The sequence below is a fragment of the Sorex fumeus genome, unplaced genomic scaffold (genome assembly GCF_029834395.1).
Source record: "Sorex fumeus unplaced genomic scaffold, SorFum_2.1 ptg000043l, whole genome shotgun sequence".
Lineage (NCBI taxonomy): Eukaryota > Metazoa > Chordata > Mammalia > Eulipotyphla > Soricidae > Sorex > Sorex fumeus.
This window is the reverse complement of record NW_026606100.1, coordinates 15,008,713-15,033,612: the sequence shown is the minus strand read 5'-3', so window position 1 is coordinate 15,033,612 and position 24,900 is coordinate 15,008,713.

Below are 24,900 nucleotides of genomic sequence, written 5' to 3'. Positions count from 1 at the left end.
TTGAGCAGCACAGGTTGACTTATACATGGATTTTTTAAAAAAAAATTATTAATGAAACACTATGTAGACTTACAAATTTTTGTACTTGGATTTCAATTCTATAATGATCAAATACCCATCCCTCCACCAGTGCCCATTTTCCACCACCTTAGGTCCCAGTATCTCTCCCACCCCCTATCCCACCCACCCCACCCTGCCTCTGTGGCAGGGCATTCCCTTTTGTTCTCTCTCCTTTTGGGTGTTGTGGTTTGCAAAAGAGGCAATGAGTGGCAATGATGTTTGGTCTATAGTCTACTTTCAGCATGCATCTCCCATCCTGGGAGGATCTTTCCAACACCCTTTATTTGATATACATGGATTTTTTACAGTTAATAGTTGCTACTCTATATCCTTGAGTCCCATATTCAAAGATGAAACAAATCGCATATTATGTCTAGGTTTTGTATTTTGCTGTGGGTGTTGCAAGAATTGAAACCAGACATCAAGGCTAACAAGAGAAAACCTTTAAGTTTTAGGCTAGTCCAAGTTTTAGTTAACCAACCTCCCTCCCTCCCTCCCTCCTTCCCTCTCTCCCTCCCTCCCTCCTTCTCTCCCTCCCTCCCTTCTTCCTTCCCCTCTTTCCCCTTCCTCCATTCTCCCTTCCTTCATTCTCCCTCCCTCCCTCCCTTCTCCCTCCCTCCCTCCCTTCCTTCCTCCCTCCCTCCCTCCCTTCCTTCTCCTCCCTCCCTCCCTCCCTCCCTCCCTCCCTCCCTCCCTCCCTCCCTCTCCCTCCATTCTCCCTCCCTCCCTTCCTTCCTCCCTCCCTCCCTCCCTCCCTTCTCCCTCCCTCCCTTCCTTCCTTCCTCCCTCCCTCCCTCCCTCCCTCCCTTCTCCCTCCCTCCCTTCCTTCTTTCCTTCCTCCTCCCTCCCTCCCTCCCTCGCTCCCTCCCTCCCTCCCTCCCTTCCTTCCTTCCTTCCTTCCTTTCTTTCGTCCTTCCTTCCTTCCAGTATTTTATGTTGTAGGGGTTGAGCTTTAGGTCACACACAGTGTGCTTGAGGAATTTTGTGTTCAGGGGAGTTTGCAGTGGCAGCCAGCTAGTCTGGGACCCATGTAAGGCAAGTGCCTTGATCTTGCATTATCTATTAGGCTTCTATATGAATTTTTATTCAACTGCACAGGGATTGGTCTCATGCTCTAATAGATATAGAGGGGTCCTTGTTAATCTATATAAAGAAAAATGCTATCTGGAATCTAACCTAGTCAGAAGTAAGAAGGCTTTCTAGACATAGATGTATCCTCACAGAAGCTCAGAAAACTTTTGTGATGCAAAATTCCAGACCCAGACTTGGAGTGATTCCTGAGGACAGGTACCAGAACAGGACAAAAGCTGGGGTAAGAACTCAAGAATAAATCAGCAGAAACTCAATTTCCCCCCACACCACCACCAATAAAACTACACTAAATTCTACTTGTGCAAAAGAATTGGATTCAAGGTAATTATAGAAACTATTTATAAACATAATGTTAAAAATCCACTGGGTGCTTTTTCCATTCTGGAGAAGGCTGTGCTCTCTGTTGAGCATATATTTATCTTTTTTTCCTGCCCCTCATTTCCCAAATAAACTTTCTTTATTTCACTAATCATGTCCTTTTAAAATTTTTTGCTGTGAGATGAAAAAACGATCCTAGGAAAGTTTAGGTAATATTTAAGATGGAGTTTCCTTTCCTGCAAAGAGCAATTCCTTGCTCCAGGCTGAGTTCCTGAGAAACCAGGTGTCAGGGATCATATTTCCTATGCCAAGCAGAACGGGTGAGATTTGGGTAAGGTTTGATGCCTACCTTTTGGGATTGGTGAGATTGTATCATGGCAGTCTCTATTGTATCTCGTAAGGTTTGTACTATGAAGGCACTTAAAACAGATTTCCATCAGTCCTAATACTGCCTAGGAACTTCCTGGGTGATAGAAGTGGGTAGAGAGGCAGACTCCCTTCTTTCTTTGTTTCCCTTCTATAAGTGACACTGTATTTATTCAATCCAATTAATAACCAAACTCAAAGGAGTTACTTATAGCGTCAAGAGATTTTCTTCTTCTTTGTTTCTTGTTTTGTTTCTTGGGGGGCCATTCCCAGCAGTGCTCAAGGTCCTCCTGATGGTATTTGGAAGGAACCATGTGGTACCAGGAAACAAACCAGGCCATGTGCTCCCTACCTTTGTCCTATCTTTCTGCTTGTATCAACATGGTTTTGTTTACTCTTTTTTTTTAACTTTTAGACACCTTGGTTTAAAGTACTGCTTTTGAAAGAGTCTCATCCTAGAAAAGATGACTCATATCTAACAAGAAAGAGGATATTGTGAATAATTTTAAAACAAACAAAAATCATGGTGAGCTCAAGTTTTAAAATGAAGGTTAGAGAGAGTAAAGCTGCTTTTTCAATTTTTGCTAGTGGTCATACAGTTTAAGTCGGGAAAATCTTTCTAATACATGATTAAATTGCTTCCTGATATCAAGTGCTCCTTGATAATAGAATAATATTAGAGTAATAGCTCTGATGGCTAAAACTAACCTTTGTGAGAAGACTGACCCAAATGTTCTTCACTGCAAATGTAAGCTATATTACTATTAGAAAATGCAAAATACTAAAAGCATTTAAGTAATAACAACAAAATCCCTTTAATTTTCTTCATGATAATGATGATATTCTCTGATCCAATTTATCTGCAGTGATCAAGTATGAAGACACCGGAGACAAGCTATCTGAATTTAAAAACTTGTTGCTTGCTATTATAGTTTTGATCAAGCTAATTAAGGTCTGTGTGACTCAATTTTGTAAATTGGAGAATGAAAATTGCTTCTTTATATTAATGAGGATTAAATAAATACCTTTATTTACGTTTTACATATTAAGTAGGGCTAGAGCGATAGCACAGCGGTAGGGCGTTTGCCTTGCACGCAGCCAACATGGCCGACCCGAGTTCGATTCCTCCGCCCCTCTCGGAGAGCCCGGCAAGCTACTGAGAGTATCTCGCCCGCACGGCAGAGCCTGGCAAGCTACCCGTGGTGTACTCGATATGCCAAACACAGTAACAAGAAGTCTCATGATAGAGATCATACTGGGCCCGCTCGAGCAAATCGATGAACAACGGGAGGACCGTGGACCGTGGACCTATTAAGTACTAACTAGCTAATAGTTATGATCAGAAGGGATATTAAAGTATTTAATAACTTGTTATACAGACTGAAGTTCATCTTATTCATCATCATTAATTTGTTGATGATAGTGGTAATGATGGTGATGATAATACCATTTCCTAGTTGACATGTTGGAATATGTCTGATATTAAAACTTACCATTATCAGACCCTAAGAATAGGACTCTATGAGAGATTTTATTTTACAATTGAGAAAGGAATTATAAGTAATGGATAAGAGAAATAGAGAGGGGGAAGATAATAAATAGTGTCAAGTGTTTACCACTCTTACCACATTCTTGCTCAAGGCACTCTGAAAAGTTAATTTAGACTCATTTCAAAACTATGCCTGACACATACCCAGAAATAAGAGTTGAGGCCTTTTATTTATTGACTTCTATTGTACAGGTTTGAAGGTTGTCTCTGAGAATGTTATCCTACCTTCCAATTGCACAATGAGGAGATGAACGTTATTAAATTGGAGTCAACTGAAGTCAACAACAGCTCATCCGATTTATACAGTGTCCAAGAAACTGAAACATTTATCACATATAAAGGACTTATATAAAGAACATCTTGGAACTCCAGCAATTCCCAGAAATATGTTGACCAATCAAGTTTCTCCATGAAGTATCCATGCATAGGTATATTATGCACCAAAAAATGTTAGCTATTTCTGGTATTAAATATTAGGGAAAAAAACAGATGTGGAGATAGTCTTTCTATATAGATATCTTTTTTTGTTCTAAACTTATGCATATTGTCCACATTGTCTTTTTTCTCCAATAGATATTAGTATAAAGCTCTTTTAAAGAACTTGCAATATATAATTAACCATATCCATACTTGTTTGTTATTCTTCTTGTCTTATCTTCTGTAATAGAATGTAAACTACTTGATTAGAAAAGCTGAGGTCCACCACAGAATTTAGCAAGTGCTAAATTTGAGTAATACTGAATATGTCAAGAATATATGCTAAATAAGTCAAGATGCAAAGAATGGGGAACAAAATATAAAGAAAACTTAAAACAGTATTTTAACAACAATATTAAGAATAGTATTTAAAAGATAAATAGTATTTAATATTGAATGTTTAATACCCATTTTATATTTGATCGGTAGTTCGTATGCAATTTATAATCTAATAATGCTAATATTTCTGTTATGCATTTTTTACTCCATATTTTCAGTTAAGACACTTGAGCTCAATATGATCAAACTATCACACATAAAACAAAACAAAAACACCATGCCTGGATTTGAAAATATCTCTATTGTCATTTTACTTATTGGTTTTGACTTTTTGAGTCACACCCAATGATGCTCAGAGCTTACTCCTGGAATTATTCTGGTAGTGTTCAGGGAACCATATGGGACACTGAAGATTCAAGGAGATGCCTCATGTAAGACAAATGTCTTATCAGCTTTACAGTTTTTTCTTTTATGAAAAGAAACTGTAAGAAGGTAACGCATCCTGAGTCCTATATAATGCAGGTCCTATAATCTTGTGTAAAAGATGATATAAGAAAAATCATGGAAATGACTTAAAACTAAACAGGTGTGCTAATATGGTTTCTTTCTGCATGTTTGCTTGTCTAGCAATGCTTTCATTTTTACTGTAGAATATATTTTGTAGATAGTTGTTTATGAATTTAAAAGTATCTGCCCCTAATTGCAGTTGTGACTGGAATCAATTTTTAAAAATAAAAATCTTAAGTCTATCTATCATTGCCTTCCAGTATTAATATACTTCACAAACTAATATAGGAATTATAAGACTCTTAAACAATAGTTAACAATTATTAGTTTTTAAAGTTTCTGAGTAACTTGTGTTGGTCAAGGGTATAAATTGTGAAGGAAGCATTAAAGATGACAGTTCAAAATATATACAGAAGCTATGAAAAAATTTTCTCTGCTCCTAGCTTTAATGTGAGCTCATAAGTAATGATGGCATAGTTAATAAAAAAGTGAGTGTTTGATGATACAGAGAAAAGGATTATCTTTTGCTATTTGACACTTGTTATAGTATTAAAGTGCCCAAAGGCACAAACTATGCAAGAAATTACTTGCTAGGAGGTTCTTTTCAAGGTATAGTTTGTTGAGCCTTCACAGGAAGAAAAATATTCTAAATATCTTCTGTTCAGTACTTTGGGAAAAGAAAATTTAAGATATGATATAATTCTGCATACCATGCTTCTTTGTGATCTTAATTTTTAATAAATTTCTTGTCAAGAACATTATGAAATTTTTAGAATACTTTTAGAAGAAAGCTTGCCAATTATATACTTACTCAAAAATACAAATATAAGGAATGTCATTACCACACAAAGTATTAAAAACACAGTATATTTGCATTAGTTGCTCTAAGAATGATATCTTTTACAGAAATATTGTTGCCACCTTATAATGGCTTAAGCTTTTCATTTGAAAAGTTAGAGGACAAATTCAAGAAAAACATACATTAGAAACAAAATTATAATATTAAATCTTGTATTCCAGCATATTCATTGTATTCCAGCATATTTATTTTAGCTGTAAAGACTTTTTGAGATAATATGGATTGGTTTTGCTAAAAATTACCTGAACTAAACTGATAATTTCTGACCCAACAACTTAAACTGATGAATAAGTTTTAGGAATTTGCACAATTTATATATTTTGGGCCCTAGATTAGCCTATACAAATTAGCCCTTGATTTGAATATCAGTTCTATCAACTACAACTTGTATTACAAGTTGCTTAATCACTCTTGGTCTCACTGTCACGATCACGATCACGACCACCCTGTTGTTCGTCGATTGCCTCGAGCAGGTGCCAGTAACGTCTTCTTCGTCCTAGCCCTGAGATTTTTTTTTTAAAGTGCCATATTCAAGGCTTTTTCAGGGTTAGGAGAATGAGACCCATCATTGTTACTGGTATTTGGCATATTGGGTATACCACGGGGAGTTTGCCAGACTCTGCCGTGTGGGCTTGTTACATTTGGTAGCCTGCCAGTTTGACCAAATTAGGAATAAGATGATAAGATGTCGTGCGGCCGCAAATGCGGCCGCGCGCTTCCGGGAGCTAAGTGTGATAATCTCTGGATCCTGGCCGTTGTTGGAGTTACATGGCAGTTGGTGGGTGTAACTGTCTAGTTACTGGCAGGTCCAGTCCCAAACTGTGCAGGCTTGGAGATCTCAGCCCCGGGTCCCACACACCTGGGTTCCTCTGTCAGTTCTTTTATGCGTGAGGCTCATCCAAGTGTGTGGAGAGTGCTCCCAGCATGTCCTTGGCTGGGCCTCGGTGGTCTTCAGCTGTTGGGCCCTGGTGGAGACAGTCAGGCATAGGGTAGGAGACTCTGCCTTGTTCTCTCCCAGGAGCTGAGTGTGATGATCTCTGGATCCTGGCCGTTGTTGGAGTTACACGGCAGTTGGTGGGTGTAACTGTCTAGTTACTGGCAGGTCCAGTCCCAAACTGTGCAGGCTTGGAGATCTCAGCCCCGGGTCCCACACACCTGGGTTCCTCTGTCAGTTCTTTTATGCGTGAGGCTCATCCAAGTGTGTGGAGAGTGCTCCCAGCATGTCCTTGGCTGGGCCTCGGTGGTCTTCAGCTGTTGGGCCCTGGTGGAGACAGTCAGGCATAGGGTAGGAGACTCTGCCTTGTTCTCTCCCAGGAGCTGAGTGTGATGATCTCTGGATCCTGGCCGTTGTTGGAGTTACACGGCAGTTGGTGGGTGTAACTGTCTAGTTACTGGCAGGTCCAGTCCCAAACTGTGCAGGCTTGGAGATCTCAGCCCCGGGTCCCACACACCTGGGTTCCTCTGTCAGTTCTTTTATGCGTGAGGCTCATCCAAGTGTGTGGAGAGTGCTCCCAGCATGTCCTTGGCTGGGCCTCGGTGGTCTTCAGCTGTTGGGCCCTGGTGGAGACAGTCAGGCATAGGGTAGGAGACTCTGCCTTGTTCTCTCCCAGGAGCTGAGTGTGATGATCTCTGGATCCTGGCCGTTGTTGGAGTTACACGGCAGTTGGTGGGTGTAACTGTCTAGTTACTGGCAGGTCCAGTCCCAAACTGTGCAGGCTTGGAGATCTCAGCCCCGGGTCCCACACACCTGGGTTCCTCTGTCAGTTCTTTTATGCGTGAGGCTCATCCAAGTGTGTGGAGAGTGCTCCCAGCATGTCCTTGGCTGGGCCTCGGTGGTCTTCAGCTGTTGGGCCCTGGTGGAGACAGTCAGGCATAGGGTAGGAGACTCTGCCTTGTTCTCTCCCAGGAGCTGAGTGTGATGATCTCTGGATTCTGGCCGTTGTCTGTATTATTGCCTGGTCTCACTGTATTATCTATAAATTTGGAAAATATAATAACAGATTTCACATAGTCTTGCTTAGAAACATAATGGTGGATAGTGCAAATAATTCCATTTTAAGAGATTATGATTCTTATTTTTTAATAGGTGTTTGTAGTAGGAAGCCGAAATAGGTATAGAAAAACTGTGAAAAAAAAAGAGAAAAAAGGTGCTGTTTATAACAAGGTAATAGATGTTATTATGAGTGTGATTAATCAGAGACAAAGTTTTTTTAAAAAATGTATAATGTGATTTATATATATTACAAAATTTTTTTATATAGAAAAAATATATTAAGTTAAGAGGACTAGAGATGGAAAGAAAGAGATTAGAGTATGATGGCTAAAGTGTTTAAACATAACAGTTACAGGATATGTAAAGTTTTTGTAATTATATTTTGCAATATTATATTACTATTTGAAAATTTTTAATCAAACAGACCTTAATTATTTTCATATCGAAAATAAATAAGAACTATTAAATGGAGGCACAAGCTAACATTATGACATTGGTCATGTTGTAATAGCTATTTATCATGTCTGTAGCACTGCACTGCACTGTCCTCCCGTTGTTCATCTATTTGTTCAAGCGGGCCCAGTAACATCTCCATCATGAGACTTGTTGTTACTGTGTTTGGCATATTGCATATGTTACGGGTAGCTTGCCAGGCTTTGCCGTGCAGGTGAGATACTCTCGGTAGCTTGCTGGGCTCTCCGAGAGGGGTGGAGGAATCGAACCTGGGTCAGTCACGTCCAAGGCAAATAATCTTGATAATATAGATACATATATGTACTCCAGTATCAAACTTAGTATGAACTTAAAAGTTTGATTCAGTAGAGTTTCGCTGTAATTATTTGGTGACTCAGTGAGTATGTCTTGAACATTTAGTAACTAACCATTTACTAAAGGCCCATAGAAAACCACATTTTTCACTATCCCAATGGATCACATGGAGATTTATATTTAAAAAATAATAGCATTGTAGCATTGTCATTCTGTCGTTCATCAATTTGCTCGAGCGGGCCCAGTAACGTCTCCATTGTGAGACTTTGTATTTGATATGCCAAACACAGTAAAAACAACGAAAAAATATATAATTTACAATAATAAATCAGACACTATGTAAAAGGACATGCCATGTAAGTACATAATTCATTTGCTTAATAAATTTGATCAAAATGTAGCATATTTTAAAAAGTAGTTAAAATGAATCTTGTTTTGTTTTGTTTGGTCTTTTGGGCCACTCCCATCAGTGCACCAGGATTACTCCTGATTCTGTACTAAGGGATCATTTTTGGCAATGCTTGGGGGACCCTCTGGGGTTCTGGGGATTGAACCTAGATCTGCCAGATACAATCAAATACCTTATCTCTGTACCATTTCTCTAGCCTCATTTAAAAGAATTTTTGCCTGAAATTGGTTCTAGGAAAATGAAAAACAGAGAATTAATAGAATTGCACATCATATAGCCGGGTAAAATTAGAACAAATTAAGATTGCGCTCAATATTTTTGATTTTTTAAATATTTGTATTATCCCCTCTTTCCTGATCTTTATCAGTTTTTAAATTAAACTAAAATACAGTAGTACATTTTTGCTAAAAAAAAAGATATTGTAGGTGTGCCAGTCATCTGAGAAAGAATTCAGATATGAAGTAATAAAGATGTTCATTAAACTCAATGAAACAGTGAGACAGATATCCAGTAAATTAAAGGAGGACATGAGAGAAACAATCGAGAAAATCCAGGGAGAAATGAGAGCAGAAATTGAAAGCTATGCAAAAAAATGTCATGAATAAAAGATTCCATAGATGAAAAAAAAAAAAAAACTCAGTCTGTGCCCTCAACAGTAGAATCACCAAAGCTTAAAAAGACAGAATCAGTGAGCTGGAAGATCAGCTGCACAAAGCCTACAGGCAACAACAAACAATGATGAGAGAGACCTCAAAATAGCTCTAGAGCGAATCAGAGTGCTAGGAGATGATTCCAAGAGGAACAAAATAAAAATCATTGGAGTACCAGAAGGTCAGGGAAACAATCCCAATGAAAAAGCCACGGTTAAACAAATCATTGCTGAAAAGTTCCCAGAGCTGGACATTGCAGCCATTCAATTCAAAGAGCCCGAAGAGGGCCAGCTAAAAGAGACCCTAACAAAAACACTCCAAGACGTATCATAGTTAGAATGATGTATGCCGCAGATAGAGACACAACACTGCATGCAGAAAAGGCAAAGAAGGAAACCACATACAAAGGAGCACCCCTTAGATTCACAGCAGACCTATCAGAGGAAACCCTCCAAGCCCAAAGGAAATGGTGGGATATATTGAAAAAACTGACTGAAATGAAGGCTTCACCAAGAATACTCTATCTGGCTAAATTCTCATTCAAACTTGAAGGGACAGTAGACTATTTTATGGATAAACAGCAGCTCAGGAACTTCATAGGCTCAAAACCAAACCTAAAAGAAGGGCTAAAGGGGCCACTATAAGACAAAACAAACCCTGCAAGCACACCAATCTCTTACAAAAAGATGACACAAAACCCCATAACAATAATCTCTCTCAATGTCAATGATCTAAATTCATCAATTAAGAGACAAAGAGTGGCAAAATGGATTCAGAGACAGAACCTAACATTCTGCTGCCTACAAGAAACTCATGTGAACAGTCAGAGCAAACACAGACTCAAGGTTAAAGGATGGAAAACAATCCTGCAAGCAAACAGCTCCCTCAAAAAGCTGGGGTAGTCATACTAGTATCCGACAACATAAATTTCAGGTTGAATAAGATTAGAAGGAACAGTGAGGGCCATTTTCTATTTATCAAGAGACACATACAACAGGAAGAAATCACACTCTTAACTGTATACGCACCTAATGAGGGAACAGCTAAATATTTAAAACAGCTGCTAACAGATTTTAAGGAGGACATTACTAGCAACACAATAGTAGCCAGAGACTTCAACATCTCATATCACTTCTGGATAGATCAGAAGAACAAAACTCAGGAAGGAAACACTGGCTTTGAATGAAGAAATAGAAGAGAGAGGGCTTATACAACTATGCAGGGCTTTACACCCCCCAAAGATAGAATGCACATTCTTCTACAGTGCACAAGGAACATTTTCCAAAATAGATCATGTTCTAGGCCATTAAAGATTCCTCCAATGGAATCAGGAATATAGAAATAGTATCAACAATCTTTTCAGACCACGATACACTGAAGATAGAAGTGAATCACACAGACACAGAGAACTAAATCAAGCACCTAGAAATTAAACAACTGAATTTTGAACAATGAGTGGGACAGAAAGGAAGTCAAGGATGAAATCACAAGATACCTGGAAGCAAATGAGAATGAAGACATGAGCTACCAGGACCTATGAAATTTAGCTAAAGCTGTGTTAAGGGGAAAATGTATAGCTCTGCAAGCATTTCTCAGGAAGGAAGGGCCCAAAAAAACTTGACTTCACAGCTCAAGATCTGAGAAAAGGACCAACAAAAAAAGACCAGACCAGGCAGAAGGAAAGAGATCATAAATCTTAGACAAATCAACGACATGGAAACCCCTCCCCCCAAAAAAAATTCCGAAAGATCAATGAAACAAAGAGCTGGTTCTTCGAGAAAATAAACAAGATAGATAAACCACTAACAAAACTCAAAAGAAAGAGAGCAAGAGAACCCTAATAAACCATATCAGAATTGAGAGGGGGGCATCACAACAGAAACCAAAGAAATTCAAAATACCATCATAGTCTATTTTGAAATTTTGTATTCCACGAAAGAAGAGAACCTAGAAGAAATGGATAAATTCCCGCAGGCTTTAAAATCAATCCTATAATCTCACAAGGCTGAATCAGTAAGATTTAGAGTGCCTGAATAGTCCTATATATATCAAGGAAATTGAAACTGTAATCCCAAAAAGAAAATCCCAGGTTCAGATGGATTCACTAGCGAATTTTTCCAAACATTTAAAAAGGATATATTGCCAGTTTTTCTCAAGGTTTTCCAGGAAATTGAAGAACAGAAACTATCCCCAAGAGTTTCTATGAAACCCATATCTCTCTAACACCAAAAGGAAACAAAATAAAAAAATAAACTACAGGCCGAAATCCCTGATGAACACAGATGGGAAGGTTCTCAACAAAACACTAGCAATAGAATTCAACAATTCATCAAAAAAATAACACACCATGAACAAGCGGAGTTCATCCCAGGGATACAAGGATAGTTTAACATTCGGAAATCAATCAACATAATCCATCATATCAACAAAAGAAAAGATAAAAACAATATGATCATATCAATAGATGCAGAGAAATCATTCGACAAGATCCAGCACCCCTTTATGATGAAAATCCTTGCCAAAATGGATATAGAAGGGACTTTCCTCAATATAGTTAAAACCATCTACCACAAGCCTACAGTCAGCATCATCATCCATGGGGAAAAACTGAGAGCCTTCCCTCTAAGGTCAGGGATGAGACAAGGATGCCCACTCTCACCACTGCTCTTTAATAAAGTACTGTAAGTACTTGTAATAGCGGTTAGGCAAGAAAAAGATATTAAGGACATTGAGGTAGGAAAGGAAGAAATCAAACTCTCCCTATTTGCAGATGATATGATACTATACTTAGAAAACCCTAAAGCCTCTACCAAGAAACTCATAGGAACAATAGACTTGTATAGTAAAGTTGCAGGCTATAAAATCAATACCCAAAAGTCCATGGCCTTCCTATATGCAAATAGTGAGAGAGAAGAAAGTGACATGAAAACAACAAGCCCGTTCACAATTGTGACCCAGAAAATCAAGTACCTAGGAATCAGCTTAACTAAGGAAGTAAAGGACCTGTACAAAGAAAACTATAAAACGCTACTTCAAGAAATAAAAGAGGACACCCATCTGACAAGGGGTTGATAGCAAGGATGTACAAAGTACTGGTAGAACTCCACAAGAAGAAAACATCCAACCCCATCAAAATATGGGACAACAAAATGAACAGAAACTTTCTCAAAGAAGAAATCCCAATAGAAAAAAGGCCCATGAGAAAATGCTCTACATCACTAATCATCAGGGAGATGCAGATCAAAACAACAATGAGATATCATCTCACACCACAGAGACTGGACCACATCCAAAAGAACAAAAGCAACCAGTGTTTGTGCATTTGTGGCGAGTAAGGGACCCTTCTTCACTGCTGGTTGGAATGCCGATTGGTTCAACCCTTTTGGAAAACAGTATGGACGATTCTCAAAAAATTGGAAATTGGGATCCTATTTGATCCAGGAATACCACTCCTGGGAACATATCCCAGAGAGGCAAAAAAGTATAGTTGAAGAGACATCTGCATTTGTTTGTTCATTGCAGCACTGTTTACAATAGCCAGAATCTGGAAAAAACCTGAGTGCCTGAGAACAGACGACTGGTTAAAGAAACTTGGTACATCTACACAATAGAATACTAGGTAGCTGTTAGAAAAGATGAAGTCATGAAATTTACATACAATTAATACATACATAACTCCTATCCTGAGGTACAGTACAGCTTATATAGCTGCAAAAGTCAATTGAGTGAAATAAGGCGAAAATCACATAATTATAACAAAGTGTTTTATAAGTAGAAGTCTGATAGTCTAACATTTGTGTGAAAAGGAGAATATTAGATTTATGCGATTTTTTTTCTTTTTGATAAGAAGAAACTGTGAGAAAAACAAGAAGTAGGTGATACAGCACTTTAGTGGATGTCTTAGTGAATATGTAGGTTTGGTCAAAATATCCCATTGTGTTTCTTCCTTCACTGTAACATGGAGACTTGGAATATTGGTGGGAGAAAATGCAGATCCTCTTTACAGAAAGTTTGCTTGACTTTGTTTTATCATTGACGTAACGCTGTGAAGATTTCTTTCTGTGCCCAAGATTGCAGAATTTCTTCCAAATGACTAACTTTCTCTTATTTGTGGAAGAGGAATGGCTTGGGAGGAAACAGGTAACAAAAGGAAGAGGAAAAAAAAAGAATCGTTTGTAAAGTCTCACTGCAGAAATAAATGAGCATACGGCAGACGTGAATTATGTAATTATATATTTCTTAAATATATATATGTATGTATGTATATATATATATATATTATGCACCAGGCTGTTTTCACTTGGGGCACCCCAGAGGGGGCAAGTGAGAGCCTTCCCCGCCCCAAGGAACCCAGCCCTGCCACTTTCTGGACACAGCATAAGACACTTCCTACCCATTTTCTATAATTACCACACCATGTTTGATGGGGTTCAGATAGTAGGCAATAAATCATATGCCTCTCGAAGAGCTACCCAGAGTATCCCGCCCACACAGGCAGAGCCTGGCAAGCTCCCTGTGGCGTTTTGGATATGCCAAAACCAGTAACTATAACATATCTCAATCCCCTCACCCTGAAAGAGTCTCTAATCGTTGGAAAAGACTAGTAAGTAGAGGCTGCTAAAATCTCAGGGCTGGCATGAGTAGAGACATTATTGGAGCTCGCTTGAGTAAATCAACAAACAACAGATGACAGTGATGATGATGATGATGATGATATACTTCAAAGTAAATGCTAAATATTAGTAATTGCTACAATAACCTAGGTATCATTCAGGACCATCTATCTCATAGAACACAAGTAAATACATTCAAAATTGGGGTTGGAGACATAATACAGAAGTTCAGACACTTGTCTAGCATGTGGCCAACCCTGATTCAAAGCCCAACAATGCATAGTATGTTCTGAGCATCACTAGGAGTGATTTCTGAGTCCACCTGAGTGTGCTCCCCTCAACATGCCAAAAATAGCTAAAATTCTTTGAAAAATATTAAGCTTCTATAAATGTCTTAAGCATCTGTGTTTTTATTAGAAGCCTATATCCTTCATCTATTTAGAGCACATAAGAGGCATTTAACTTAGTAGTACAATTAGTGATCTTTCAGTGTAAGGGCATAATGTACCATATACGGGGTAATTGAATAACTTTCTTTCAATTGAATTAAACCTTTAACAGGAGAATGTTGGGTGTGGAGAGATAGTGCAGTTGGTAGGACACTTTCTTTGCTTATGGTAGACCTCAATTTGATTCTCAGCATCACATATAGTCCCCAGGTCCCCAACAGGTATGACTCCTGTGTGCAGAGTCATGAGCACAGACAGCTGTGGCCCAAACTCTATTCTTCCCCAACCCAAAAAAGAGACTGCCACTGCTACTTGCAATAATGAGCTTAGTAAAATGAACCTCAGGATTTTAATATTGTTATTAATAAAAATATACATAATACATATAGTCAAGTTTTGTATCTAATATAAATCTGTGTGTAGAAAATTTGACTGTCAGGAGTAGCACTGTAGCACTGCCCTTCCATTGTCCATCAATTTGCTCGAGCAGGCACCAGTAACGTCTCCATTGTGAGACTTCTTGTTACTGTTTTTGGCATACCAAATATGCCACTGGGAGCTTGGCAAGCTCTGCCGTGCAGATGAGATACTTTTGGTAGTTTGCCGGGCTCTCAGAGAGGGGTGCAGGAGTCGAACCTGCGTCGGCCGCATGAAGGCAAACGCCCTACCCACTGTGCTATTGCTACAGCCCTGTCAGGATAGAAATTATAAATTAAGTAAGAATAAAGCAGTTGTTCTTCACACCTTTCTAGTGTACAAACTGAGATAAGATTGGGAGAACAGAAAAACAGTTAAAATTGGGAAAATAAGTCACTTGGAAAACTTATAAACTCATGTAAGGCAATGAAGAACACTTTATGGTCCTAGATCTGAGGAGAAAGATCACCAGTCTCTTTTACAGTAACCTAATGACCATTTTGAATGATCTTCTAGTATCTGTGGGTAGTATATCTTTATCTTTATGTTGGAGAGTTTGACTGAAAACAGGAGGCAGGTATCCTCATGGTCAGAAGCTCAGCGGCAGCTCGCATGCTGTACTCCATTGTCATACTGTCATTTAAGTCATCTGTTTCTTGACAGGAATTAGAGGAAAAGATCGTACTGGAGCTGCATGTAACTTACATATTTTGATATTTATTTTTGCTTTTATTTTTTAAATTTTTACTAATTTTTAGGGCCTTTACCTTTACTAATTTTTAAAATTTTACTAATTAAATTTTTACTATTGAAACACCATGAGGTACAGTTGTAGACTTACAAGTTTTTGTACTTGGGTTTCAGTTATACAATGATCGAGTACCCATCCCTCCACCACTGCCCATTCTCCACCACCAATGACCCAGTATCCCTCCCACCCTCCCCCATTCCCCTCATCCCACTCCGCCTCTGTGGCAGGGCATTCCTTTTTGTTCTCTCTCTTCCTTTGGGTATTGAGGTTTGCAAAAGAGACATTGAGTGGCAATCATGTTCGGTCTGTAGTCTACTTTCAGCATGCATCTCATCCTGGGAGGATCCTCCCAACACCCTTTATTTGGTGCTCCCTTCTCTCTCTGAGCTGCCTTTTCCCCTAGCATGTGTGGCTGGCCTCCAAGCCATGGAGCAAACCTCCTGGTACTAATCTAGGCCAATCTTGGGTGTTAGTCTCCTATTTTGTTACTTTATGTTCCCCAGATGAATGCAATCTTTCTATGTCTGTCCCTCTCTTTCTGACTCATTTCACTTAGCATGATACTTTCCATGGAGTACCACTTGTATGTAAATTCCGTGACTTCATCTTTTCTAACAGCTGCATAGTACTCCATTGTGTAGATGTACCAAAGTTTCTCTAACCAGTCATCTGTTCTCGGGCACTCGGGGTTTCTTTCCATATTTTGGCTACTATGAACAGTGCAGCAATGAACATAGAAGTGCAGATGTCATTTCAACTGTACTTTTTGCTTCTCCAGGATGTATTCCCAGAAATGGTATTACTGGGTCAAAAAGGAGCTCAATTTCTAATTGTTTGAGAATTGTCCATAATGTTTTCCAAAAGGACTGAACCAGTCAGCATTCCCACCAGCAGTGAAAGAGAGTCTCTTTCTCTCCACATCTGCGCCAACACTGGGTGCTTTTGTTCTTTTGGATTGGGCCAGTCTCTGTGGTGTCAGATGATATCTCATTGTTGTTTTGATCTGCATCTCCCTGATGATTAGTGACGTAGAGCATTTTCTCACGTGTTTTTTTTGCCATTCGGATTTCTTCTTTAAGAAAGTTTCTGTTCATTTCATCATCCCACTTTTTGAAGGGGTTGGATGTTTTCTTCTTGTGGAGTTCAACCTGTGCTTTGTATATCCTTCATATCAACCCGTTATCAAATGGGTATTGCTTGAATATCCTTTCCCATTCTGTAGAGTGTCTTTGTATTCTGGTCACTGTATTTTTGGAGGTGCAGAAGCTTCTTAATTTAAGATAGTCCCATTTGTTTATCTCTGTTTCCACTTGGATGGTCAGTGGAGTGTCGTTTTTGAAGATAATGTGAGCCTCAATATCGTGGAGGGTTTTGCCGACTTTGTCTTCAATATACCTTATGGATTTTGGCCTATGATATGACTTTTGTACATGGTGTTAGGTCAAGGTCTAAGCCCATTTTTTTTGCATGGGATTGTCCAGTTACACCAACACCATATGTGGAAGAGACTTTCCTTGCTTCACTTCACATTTCTTGCTCCCTTATCAAAGATTAGATGTTTATGTATTTGGGGCTGTGTGTACTGATATTCTACACTGTTATACTGGCCTGCCATTCTGTCTTTGTTCCAGTACCATGCTGTTTTAATTATTACCACTTGAGTAGAGTCTGAGGTTGGGGAGGATAATACTTCCCCACGAATTTTACCCAAGAATTGCTTTAGCTATTCGTGGGCATTTATTTTTCAGTATGAATTTCAGGAGTGCTTGATCTATTTCTTTAAAGAATTCAGTGGGTATCCTTATAGGGATCACATTGAATCTGTATAGTGCCTTGGGAGTATTGCCATTTTGACAATGTTAATTTTTCCTATCCATGAACAGGGGATATCTTTTCATTTCCTTATGTCCTCTTTTATTTCATGGAGTAGGGTTTTGTAGTTTTGAATGTAGAGTTCCTACACCTCTTTGGTTAGGCTGATTCTGAGGTATTTGATTTTCTGGGCACAATTGAGAACAGGATTGGTTTTTTTTTAGTATTGAGAATAGAATCAATTTCCTCTGTCTCATTCACACATAGGAAGGCCATGGATTTTTTTTAGACTTTTTAAAATTTTAATTTTATTTATTTATTTATTTATTTGCTTTTTGGGTCACACCCAGCACTACACAGGGTTTACTCCTGGCTCATGTACTCAGTAATTACTCCTGGAGGTGCTCAGGGGACCATATGGGATGCTGGGAATTGAACTTGGGTTGGCTGCGTGCAAGGCAAATGCCCTACCCGCTGTGCTATTGTTCCAGCCCCAAGGCCATGGATTTTTGAGAAGTAATTTTATAGCCTGCGATTTTACTGTACGAGGCTATTGTTTCTAGGACTTTCTTGGTGGATTATTTAGGATTCTCGAGATATAGTATTATATCATCTGCAAGTAGTGAGAGTTTGATTTCTTCCTTTCCTATCTCGATGCCTTTAATGTCTTTTTCTTTCCTAATCGCTATTGCAAGTACTTCTAGTACTATACTGAACAGAAGTGGTGATAGTGGGCATCCTTGTCTTGTCCCTGATCTTAGAGGGAAGGCCCTTTGTTTTTCCCTATTGAGGATAATGCTTGCCATGTGTTTGTTGTAGATGGCTTTGACTATCTTGAGGAAAGTTCCTTTAAAACCCATTTTGGTGAGAGTTTTCATCATAAATGGATGCTGGATCTTGTCATAAGCTTTCTCTGCATCTATTGATATGATAATATGGTTTTTATCTTTACTTTTGTTGATATGAGCCCCTGAATATGATCCTTCGCACTACATGGTCCTCATCCCACCCACATATCCCACACATGCACCTGTGGGTGTGATCCTTTAGGCTCCAGTGATCCCGATAGCAATAGCCATAAATAAAATAATGGTCCACACACTTGCCTATCCACAAATTTTAGTTAGTTTTCCATACATAACTAATTTCTTGCTAAAGCAGAACACATTTGATAAACAAAGACATGATTTGGGATATTTGACCTGTGACAACACGTATTCCAAATGTGTTTTTCTATTTCCTTTTATTATATTTAAAGAAAACTTTCAATTTGGATTTGATTGCTATGGTAGCCCCACAATATATTTTGAGGGTGGGGTAATTGTAGGTAGCTCAGATGCCATATTACTAACTCTATTCAGAGTATTCCACTGATTTTAGTCAGGCAGACTATAATGGAGTAAGACAGATTCTGATTCGCCTGGAGTTGGTCACTGCCGGGAAACATCCTCCACTTTGAACAGAGGAATTTGCTCCTAGGGTACTTCTTGCTTAAAGAGGTTTCAGAACTTCCAGCCAATTTTTAGGGGGCTGTTCAGGAACAGGAGTAACTTCGTGCTTTAAATAATGCCTGTCGCTCAAGGTCTGCAAGGTGGAGTTTTAAGAACAGGACCTTGATTCTCAGCTAGTCTAGGACTGTACTACAGGAGTAGTTCGAACCACTAGCTTCAGCTCGGCCTTCCCCACTTCCTAGACTTGCTCCTCAGCATTAAAATAGTAGCATCATGTGTGCCACAGCGACAAATGGAGATGGTGGTTGGGTCTCCAGGTGAGTTTTCTCAATTGTACCTCAGGTGGGATTCTATATTAACTCAGGTTTGATGTATTCTTATTTTTTGTGACACAGGAGTGCTTTTAGATTGCTTCCTATTGACAGGTTGATTTTAAACTATAGTCTACACGATTATGAAACGAGTAAAAGTCTCAAACTTGGTGTGAAAAAATAGTTTTCCTGTTTTCTCTGATATAGATGTCTCTTCATTGCTTGTCTAGGAGCTTTTGATTGTTTTTAGATTTTACAGATTGATATCACTGATTGGGGCTGGAGTGATAGCACAGTGGGTAGGGCGTTTACCTTGCACGCGGCCAACATGGCTGACCCGAGTTCGATTCCTCTGAGACCGGCAAGCTACCGAGAGTATCTCACCAGCACGGCAAAGCCTGACAAGCTCCCCATGATGTATTTGATATGACAAACACAGTAACAACAAAGTCTCATGATGGAGACATTACTGGGCCCACTCGAGAAAATGAACGGACAGGAGGACAGTGACAGTGACAGTGACAGTGACAGTGATCACTGATTAACACTGATTCAAAAATCCTTAACAAAATCTTATAAAATATTAGAAAATATAATAACAACATTACAAATCTTGGTACCTTAATAATATTACTGCACTGTAGCAGTGCACTGTAGCACTGTCCTCCCATTGTTCATCGATTTGCTAGAGCAGCACCAGTAATGTCTCCATTGTGAGTCTTGTTGTTACTGTTTTTGGCATATCGAATACATCATGGGTAGTTTGCCAGGCTTTGCCATGTGGGTGGGATACTCTCGGTAGCTTGCTGGGCTCTCTGAGAGGGGCAGAGGAATCAAACCCGGGTCGGCCGCGTGAAAGGCAAACACCATACCCACTGTGCTATGGTTGCAGTCCAATAATAATACTATGAGAAATAAAATAAGAGATTAGCTCTTTTAAAAGAATGAGTCTTGACTAAGGCAACAGAACTTGAGACCTGTTCTACAGAATTGACCTTTTCAAGAGGGTCAGATGAAAGCGGGGTGGTGGGCAGGAAGGGGTACTTTGGTAGAGGGTGCTGCAATATTGTATACATGAAACCTTGTATCCATGAAATCTTACTGTCACTGTCATTGTCCTCCTGTTGTTCATCGATTTGCCTGAGTGGGCCCAGTAACGTCTCTATTGGAGACTTCCTTGTTACTGTATTTGGCATATTGAATACATCACGGGTAGCTTGCCAGGCTCTGCCGAGCGGGCGAGATACTCTTGGTAGCTTGCCGAGCTCTCCGAGAGGGGCGGAGGAATCGAACTCGGGTCGGCCATGTTGGCTGCGTGCAAGGCAAATGCCCTACCCGCTGTGCTATTGCTCCAGCCCATGAAATCTTATCATTAAATATTGTAAATTAAGTACTGTAAATCATAGTGCTTCAAATATTTTTTAAGTAAGCCAATATATTTTTCATTTTACATCAGTGTGAACTCTTGGATTTTTATAATATTCCATGAATTTTAATTCTTCACTGTTCTTTAAATTAAAATAACAGTGGCTTATAACATTTTGTAGGTTTCAGGTATTGAGATTATAAATCACGGTTTACATATACCACATTGTTTCTATCATCAAAATTCTAGTTTTGATTCATTAACACGAACTTGAACTCATTCATTCTTTTAATGTTTATTTTAACTCAGACTTAGATTAGACCAAGTCTGCTGTCTTCCACAACATAAGTCACTTGGACTCCTTGAAAATATCGCACCGCTGAAACAAAAATAACTTAGTAATCATTTCAGGTCAAAAGAGAATGAAAACAGCTGCCATTGAAATATAATTTATATCCAAGATTTTATTTTCTGTATTGGACAGAATTGGGACAACTAGTAAAATATGAATATGATTAACAGATTAAAAACCAGTATTTTATCTCTGAGGAAGAATGAATGGGAAAACAGAAGCAGGCTTAGACCAGATATATCTGATATAACTTTAAAAGAAATCAAATGTGACATCCCAGCCTTTGATATTTATCTACCACATGAGGTTAAAAGAGTACAGGGATAAAGTGTGGAGGCTGTCAGGATTCAAAGAAAATCGCCCCGCACTCCTCAATTATTCTAGGCTTGCAAATAATCAAATGTGAATCAAAGATTTCATATATATATATAAACAAAAGTTTCATAATAGTATGCAAAACTTAGTAATAAACACATGGTTTCAGATATCTTAAGTAACTCCAGTTAAAAAAAGATTACTGTGAAGGTGAAGGTGGAGAGAATACTGGGAAAAGAACACGAAATAATGGTTATATGATCTTTGTGAAGATTTAACTTTGACCCTTTGAAAAGAGTTAAGGGTCTTTTTTCTGGGAAAGGAGCAAACTTAACAGAGAGTTCATCTTTTACATAAGCAAACATATTTGACCAAAGGTCAGCCTCCAACCAGCCTCTAAGATTTTGCCTATGAAATAAGCCTATTGATAAAAATGTGTGTTTTGGGTGGCCTATATAAAAAGTACTGCATCACACTCAATTGTGCTCAGGGCTTACTCCTATCTCTACTCAGGGATCACTAGTGGTAGTACACTGGGGACCATCATATATATAAGGTACCAGGTTCAAACTGCGGTTAGCCAAAGGCAAAACAAGAACCTTACCAGCTATATCTCTGGTTCAAGGTGGTAGATTTTTATAGCCATATAAGGCATTTAGGAAAGTACATCTTATACAGAATTCAAGCCTATTTTATGCTCTAATTATACTAGAATATAGAATTATCTTATTAGCAAGCAAAAATGCAAAAAAGTCCAGTTAATTTTAATTGTATTCAACTACAAAAATGAATAAAATACTGACTCGTGGTACAAAATAGATGAAACATTAAAAATGCAAAACTAAGGAAGTCAGACACAAAAGATCACATAGTTTGTCATCTCATTTATATAAATAGTCCAGGCACATCAAAAACATAAAGCATATTAGTGGTTTTCAGAATTTGTTGGGAAAGGAGGCATAGGAGTGCAAACTGATACAGGATTTCTTTGTAGTATGATAAAAATGTGCTGGAATGAGAAAGAGTATGTGAATGCACACTTTCATGAATATTATGGAAACCACAGAATTAAACACTGTGTGAAAAAATTGTATGTACATAAGTATATGCAATAAGAGAAAATAAAAATACAAACAAAACTAACAAAGAAAGGAACAACACAACAAAAAGATAGTCAAAATCTGAAGATCAGACCTCGGTTGCCTGATCTGCCTTAAAAGCAGATGACTCTGGTTTACAGTCATGCCTGAGAAAAGCTGTTTATCTATATTGATGTTTTTAGTTTCAAGTTTAGCTTATGTCTTTAGAAAACTATAGCAGTAGGCAGAATAATGAGTGGCCTACCAAGTGTGAATCCCAGAGAGTCAGGAAGAAGCCCTGATCTGCCATAGGTGTTGCCTACAAACCACACCAAATAAAAAAAAATGTAGAGGATGAGAAATTACCTAAGATTATATGTGTGGGTTCCAGCAAACATTAAAAGGAGAAAAGTACTCTGGCTATGATCAGAAGATATGATTACAAAAGGAAACTAGAGAATATTCACTCAGACCGTGAATAAAATTAAATTGGAGAGTAGAGGAATTAAAGTGGCGAATAGAGGGTCTAAACCAAGTAATGTAATGGCATCTTCAAATCAGAAAAGCAAGTGTGGGTCAAAATAGAATAAACAACCCCCCCTCCTCCCCCTCACAAAAAAATAAAGAAAAGAAAGAAAAGGGGGGGAAAAAGAAAATCAAGTTATTTTCCCTAATTTTCAGAAAGTAACATTTGATTGAAACAATCAACATATACTAGATTTCAACATGTATTAAACGTCTAACCTGTAGAATCTTAACATTGACTTTATTTATATCAGAAAATTGAAATAAGATGAATTCATCTTGGACAAAATACCAAAATCAAATCAAATTTTTTTATGAACAATGTGTTTTTTTTAGGATATGTAACAGTTAACATTGGGCATATTTACACAAAATATTTATATGGCATTTAACTTTTATTCAAATGTAATTGAATATCTCACATTTTATGTGTCATTCAGGTGAATGAGACCAGTTGTAGTTACTGGTTTTGGCATATCAAATACACAACGGATAGCTTGCCAGGCTCTTCCGTGCGGGCAGAATACTCGCGTTAGCTTGCCAGTCTTTCCGAGAGGGATAGAGGCTTTTGGGGCGACCTCTAATCACCCTTGTAGGTGTTACCAAATTTGAACCCTATCAAATATGGTGCGACAATTCCGGAAGGTGGGTATTTAGTGTCTTACGATGTGTCCAGAAAGCATCCTGGAGTGTGGCGACGGCTGGGTAGTGGAGGGAGTATCAATAGTGGAAGTCTTCCAGTGGGGTATTTATCTGGGTAGGGTGGGTCTTCTGTGCGCAATTCGATCCCTGGGTGGTTGATGGAAGCAGACAGGGCAGGGTAGGGTGGGGATCCTAATTAGAATCCCTTGTTCCTTCATCCTAGTCCTGAGATTATATTCAAGGCTCTTTAGGAGAATGAGACCCATCATTGTTACTGGTATTTGGCATATTGGGTATGCCACGGGGAGTTTGCCAGACTCTGCCATGTGGGCAGGCTACCAGTTTCTCAAAGAGAGAAGAGCAGAAGTACTGGTAGATGCGGCAGAAGCCGGGAAAAGTATTCGTAATGCCCACCTGTCCTTCGCCAACTACAAGACCAAGATGACTGCCCTCCGATGTCCTGATGGATCCATCACATCCTCCAGAATGGCAATGGAGAAGATTATCCATGACTTCTACTCAAATCTCTTTGATAGCCATGTCCACTTGCCGACATACCAAATTCCACAGGATGGATATGTCGTTCCCACGTTCTCCCTTCCGAAATCCGACACGCCATTTCGTCGGCAAAGAAACAAACAGCACCCGGCCCAGACAAGGTCAGACCTGAACACCTGAAGAACCTGCCGTCACTACTCATCAATACACTGGCTCGGCTCTTCACTTGCTACCTGTCTGAATGCAAGGTTCTGTCCCAATGAAAAACCAGCAGGACCGTACTACTGTTCAAGAAGGGAGACATCCAAGACATTGGCAACTATCGCCCGATCTGCCTATTGTCTGTCATCTACAAGTTGTTCACTTGAGTCATCCTAAATAGAATTCGCAGAACACTAGATGAAGGACAACCATGTGAGCAAGCCGGGTTCCGCAAAGGATTCAGCACCATCGACCATATACACAGGATAACCAAGCTCATTGAGGTTTCTCGGGAGTTCAAGATGCCACTCTGTTTAATGTTCATTGATTTAAAGAAGGCCTTTGATTCTGTTGAGACGGAAGTGGTCATTGAAGCCCTAGCCAACCAGGGCATTCAAGCCCAATACATCAGGATCCTCTGTGAGCTGTATTGCGGATTCACTACCAGGATCTCACCATTCTACAAAGAAGTGATCGTTGATGTCAAGAGAGGGGTGCGGCAGGGTGATACCATTTCACCGAAACTCTTCAGTGCCACCCTCAAGAACATCATGCGACGACTGGAATGGGAAGGAATGGGAGTGAAGATAGATGGTCGGTAACTATACCACCTCCGCTTTGCTGATGACATTGTTTTAATAACACCAAACATCAGCCAAGCGGCACAAATGCTGGCCGACTTTTACCGTGAGTGTGGAAAGGCAGGACTACAGCTGAATCTTACGAAGACAATGTTCATGAGAAACAGCCTTGTTCCTGATGCCCCATTCGCTCTCAATGGAACGACCATC